The 5,439-nt window shown below is 39.5% G+C and overlaps 1 long non-coding RNA gene across 1 annotated transcript in view; it reads right to left on the bottom strand.

Annotated features, from left to right (window-relative positions):
• LOC123975410 overlaps positions 1-2,087 on the bottom strand; it is an 11,114-nt gene extending 9,027 nt beyond the window's left edge. Inside the window, exon 1 of the long non-coding RNA XR_006826051.1 lies at positions 1,933-2,087. This is a non-coding gene — a long non-coding RNA (uncharacterized LOC123975410). The remainder of the gene's footprint in view (positions 1-1,932) is intronic.
• Positions 2,088-5,439: the final 3,352 nt, after the last annotated feature.

The following is a 5,439-nucleotide window of genomic DNA, read 5'->3' as shown; positions in this document are numbered from 1 at the left end:
CAGCAGGGACAGGGAAGATGGTTAAAATTGATGGGAAGATGGATGGAGCCAAATACAGGACCATTCTGGAAGAAAACCTGATGGAGTCTGCAAAAGACCTGAGACTGGGACGGAGATTTGTCTTCCAACAAGACAATGATCCAAAACATAAAGCAAAATCTACACTGGAATGGTTCACAAATAAACATCTCCAGGTGTTAGAATGGCCAAGTCAAAGTCCAGACCTGAATCCAATCGAGAATCTGTGGAAAGAACTGAAAACTGCTGTTCACAAACGCTCTCCATCCAACCTCACTGAGCTCGAGCTGTTTTGCAAGGAGGAATGGGCAAAAATTTCAGTCTCTCGATGTGCAAAACTGATAGAGACGTACCCCAAGCGACTTACAGCTGTTATCGCAGCAAAAGGTGGCGCTACAAAGTATTAACTTAAGGGGGCTGAATAATTTTGCACGCCCAATTTTTCAGTTTTTTATTTGTTAAAAGTTTGAAATATCCAATAAATTTCGTTCCACTTCATGATTGTGTCCCACAAAAAATTAGTTTCATCTCTTTATGTTTGAAGCCTGAAATGTGGCAAAAGGTCAAAGTTCAAGGGGGCCAAATACTTTCGCAAGGCACTGTATTATTGTTAGCAAGACAACACAATTGTGTAAGTTAACTAAAGTTGAGCTCACTCTGGGTTTGGAAATATTTTCCTTGGTGGATAGCTCTGGTGTGCATTAGCTAATGCTAGCACGTGGATTAATATATTTGTTAGCTAACATTAGTTAGCATTTTAATAGCTTCATAATCCAGACAGCAACTTGCGTCTGCCTTAAACAGTGTTGGGAGTAACGCGTTACAAAAGAAACGCAATTAACGTTACAGTAATGTATTGTTTTTTGCTGTAAGGCAGTTTTTAATGTTACTAAAATTTCGGTAATATAAGTAAAGTTACAGTCTCAGTAACCCTATTGCTGGAATTTGATGCATGTGATTATAACAAGGCAGGCCTGTGCATGTGTGTGTGAGCCCTAAATTCTGCTTTTGCACTGTTAAAATGACCAGTGAGGTCTTTATCAGAGTAATAAATGCAACTAATATGTTGCTGTCTGTGTGCTAAAGGTTCACATTTTTATAGTCTACCTTAATACTCACATGTCCATGTTTACAGGAAATTATTGGTCACTGTAATCATTATTCCTGCCTATACAGTCTGTAAAGACATCACAGTTGTTATTTTTGTATAAATTCATTCTAAAGTTTAGCTGAAGCTACTATGAATCACCAGCTAAGTGTTACGGGTACCGGGCAGCGGCACCCATAAGCAGCTGAAATACAGGAAAAAGGGTGAGACAGAGAGAGACGTGGTGTTTCCTCGCTGAAATCTCCGCAGTTATTTATTGATTTACATTTCCTTTATACCATCAGAATCGTCTTTGTTTCAATTTATCAGTACCGTACATGCCTTGTCTTCTTGGACACATTATTCATGTTCTTAACATAACATGCAATAAAACTCCAAACACAAAATTATACACATTTCACAACCATTTCCATATTCGTCTGTCCAAATACTTTTGGCTATTACTACAGTGCAAAATACACTGGATACTCTGACGCCACGAAATATGACTCTTGACTCGCTGACAGTATAACAGTATTCATCACTAAAACATGTAAATACATAACACCATTTCCAAAATATTCCAGCATGCTACATATCGTTTATGGAGCCAGCCAGTATAATATTCTAACCTAAAGCAGAGGAGACGTGTGGCTCACACTAGCATCTTACGCTAACATGCTATTAACAGAGCAAACCGCGCCGCTATCGTTACTCTCGGCGGGACTCATGTCCTGCTTATTTTACTCTTATACTTTAACTCAACTCATCTCTCAGCATTCACTAAAAACCTACAGCGATTTATGTGATGTTCTAACGTTACTAACCTGAAATACAGGAAAAAGGGTGAGACAGAGAGAGACGTGGTGTTTCCTCGCTGAAATCTCCGCAGTTATTGAGGGAAAACGGCGGAGCATGCGCTCTTGGTCATGGTCCCTGAGGGTAAACCACAGTCTCACACTGCCACCTACTGCCGGGAGGCTGCTACAGCAGGCCAATCTTTCACATTTCCAAAGTCATCTTACTTGTTTTACAGCACATAAAATCCTCTTCAAATAAAGGAAATAAAATATAGATATACCTTTAGCTGATCTTATACCATAAAATCAAACACCAATGTGATTACACTTTAGTGGGCATCACATAAGCATCTGTGTAGACTATTCAAAAGTGGATATCTTCTAAATGTACACTGTTTTTAGAGATTTCTCTTCACTGCAGCCATGGAGGGGGTAACGTTAATCATTACACTGACCAATAACTCAGTTATAACAGCAATGTCAAAGTGTACACGGGTATGTGAGAATTGATTTAAGACGCACTTGAAATAATGTTTTTGTGTACTGCGATGCCTGACCACACGATATAATAGCATGTGATGTTATGTAAAATACTTCTGAACTTTATGTCCATTTGTATGGTCATAAATCCTGTATTCAACTTTTAAAAGTTGAACCTACCCTTTGCCAACTTTAACCAACTTAATGCTAAATCCAGAGAGCTCAAGAAAATTTAATAAAGAATAATAATAATAATAAAGAATAGAATTACAGTGTTTATAATGATCCACAAATGAAGAACTAAACTAGGTGGAGGTACTGGCCTAACTGAATATTTATTATATCTCATTTGCAACTGCACTTCTTTTCTTTTAGAGCTTCCTGGGATTGTTGCCTCACTCAGATGGCTTAGAGGCCATGAAAACCTCAAGGGACCAGGTCCTGCACACGATCACTGTTTTTGCAACGGGGTCAGACTAAATAAACTTGTATTCTTGTGAAAAAATAATTTTATTTAAAATATTGTTGTACATTAAGTAATTGGCAACTTTTGTACTTCACAAATTGACAGCTGTGTTAATGTGAAATTACATGCAGACAGAACAGTTGTTAAGCAAGTCTGTATGTTTGTGTTATTTGTTGTACCTGTTTAATAACATTTTATCATATACAGCACCTTGGCTGAATGCACAGTAGTGTTTATGTAATGTTTTTGATTATGTTGTAATGGAAAAACTGAGCATTCACTGGGACGGGTCCCTTGTGGAAAACCATTTCACCTCAGTGTTTCCCACTCACAGTCTTTACTTGGGCGGGCCCCCCAGGTAGATTAACAGCCATCCAAGTAAATTTGGCGACCCATTTTAATTGCAGCGCTGCACAGCGAATGCTCGCTCCCCTCACTCCCCCTTGCAAACAACCCGTCTATGAATTGAATGGTTAGTATCATGAACACCACTGCACACTTTAAAAAAGTTATTAGCGAGCATGTAAGGAGCCTAGCCAATAAGGATAGCTATGTTAACTTTAGAATGGGCCTACAGCTGTCGAAGATAGCACGCTATTCATAACTGGTAGTCAATAGGTGCGTTCGAGATGACTGCGGCTGACTTTCGCCGATATGATAGGCTAGTCTAACGTGAGATGATGTCATATTTCAGCAACTTTAAACAAAATAAAAAATATGACAATGGTTGTTAATTAATTAGAGGTAATATTTCTTTGATATAGACAAAATATTTCCTTTTCCCTTCTACAGATACTGTGTGATAAAGCAGTTTCCAAATACCATAGAGTCTGCAGTCGCAGAAAAAGGAACAAGTCCTACTCAAAGATAACCGACCCTCCACTCCAAGGATAAGGATTGTGACATTTTTCAGTTTCAGTTTGGTTCCACCATTTGTACTGTAAGCTTGTGACGGAGTACCTTCACTACAGTTGAGTAAGCGCTTGGACTGCCATACCAACGAGCCTGGCTCTTTGGCGTTGCTGTCAAAGTTGCATGTTTGGTACCTTGTAGAACTGTTTGAATCTGGGTAGAGTGACTGCTCTCGCCTTTGGCCGCATATAGTGTCAGAAGTGGGATGCCTTGCTGTGAGGTCATCTGAGCTATGCCCAGAGTCCGAACCGTATGAGGGACCCCCATGGGTAACATTAATGATGGGATGTGTATAGTGTACTTTTCAGTAATACTGATCATATGTCATATTACTGATTTTATTTTTATTTGAAGGTATTTTGGTCAAGATGTGATACATGCTGCTGTACCTTTTAATGTTTAATTTATTTTTGTAATACACACAAAATTAAAGTTTTTTAGTTGTCTGTGTGTGTGTTGTAAAATACTTTTTTTTACTGATTTTTATTATTATGCTAAAAGGGCATTTTGCAAGGTATTTTTAATGCCTTAAAAGGCACATAAAAGGCCACTCGAAAAATGCTCACATTTGATGGCGTCTGGCACTTTGGAGAGGTGTTCTCTTCACGGATTAATCCCAGTTTTCAATGTACAGGGCAGAGGGCAGAGGGCAGATGGCAGACAGCGTGTATGGCATCTGACTGGTTTCTGGACCCCGCCAATACAGTGAAACTGCACTTTTTCAAGTGGCCTTTTATTGTGGTCAGCCTAAAGCACACCTGTGCAAGACCCATGCTGTCTGATCAGCATCTTGATATGCCACACCTGTGAGGTGGATGGATCATCTTGGCAGAGGAGAAGTGCTCATTAACACAGATTTTGAACGATTTGTGAATCATGATGAATGGGGGCAAAAACAAAAGTGTTTATAATCTTTTTCAGTATATTTAAAATAGTCAAGAATGATTAAAAGCAGAAAAAGTGTATGCACATTCTGTTTGCTTGTTTGATTAGAAGCTAAGAAGTTGCCCTGGAACCATCCCTCCTTGCAAACATTTCACAAGATAGACCTTTAAAGTTGCACAGTTGAACTAACTTTTGCTACAGGCATGGATTTGCAATTACATTACCTGTACATGTATTACATATAGACTGAGGGGACCAGAGGCAATAATTAGTTTTACTGTTTCTTTATGTCATATGTTCATTGTTTGTTTCTTTTACTTTTTGTTAACTTATGTGTGCCATTTTAGATGTGCAATGCACCTTTTACAAAGTATCTTTCCAGGGTTCCCTGCTGCAATAGAAATAGCTACAATATGATTTAAAATGCATGATAGCTTTCCAATATAAATACTACTGTGTGGCTGAAAGATCAAGTCTATTGTAGGTTTTGTGGGAAACAATCAGTGTGAGGGGTGTTGGTGGGCAGACAAAGTGCAGTGGGACGCCTCCCAGGCTCCTCTGGATCTGGCCACAGAATATCTCGGTAAATGCGGTCAGACAGATGAGTCTCGCCTCGGAGCGCTGCCTCCCAAGGGCAGAGTGACATTTTCTGGGGACAATATGGGACTGCAGTGACATAGAAAACACCCCCCACCCCTGGCACACTGCAGTTCTGTGGCCCCTTTCCTTTCCTTCATCTCTCAATCCTTTCCTCCATTTCGCCCTTGGTCCCTTTCTGCTAATTTCCCTGG

The sequence above is a fragment of the Micropterus dolomieu genome, linkage group LG08, assembly GCF_021292245.1.
Source record: "Micropterus dolomieu isolate WLL.071019.BEF.003 ecotype Adirondacks linkage group LG08, ASM2129224v1, whole genome shotgun sequence".
Classification (NCBI taxonomy): Eukaryota; Metazoa; Chordata; class Actinopteri; order Centrarchiformes; family Centrarchidae; genus Micropterus; species Micropterus dolomieu.
Note: the sequence above shows the minus strand (reverse complement) of the source record. Positions and strands in the feature narration are given on the sequence as shown.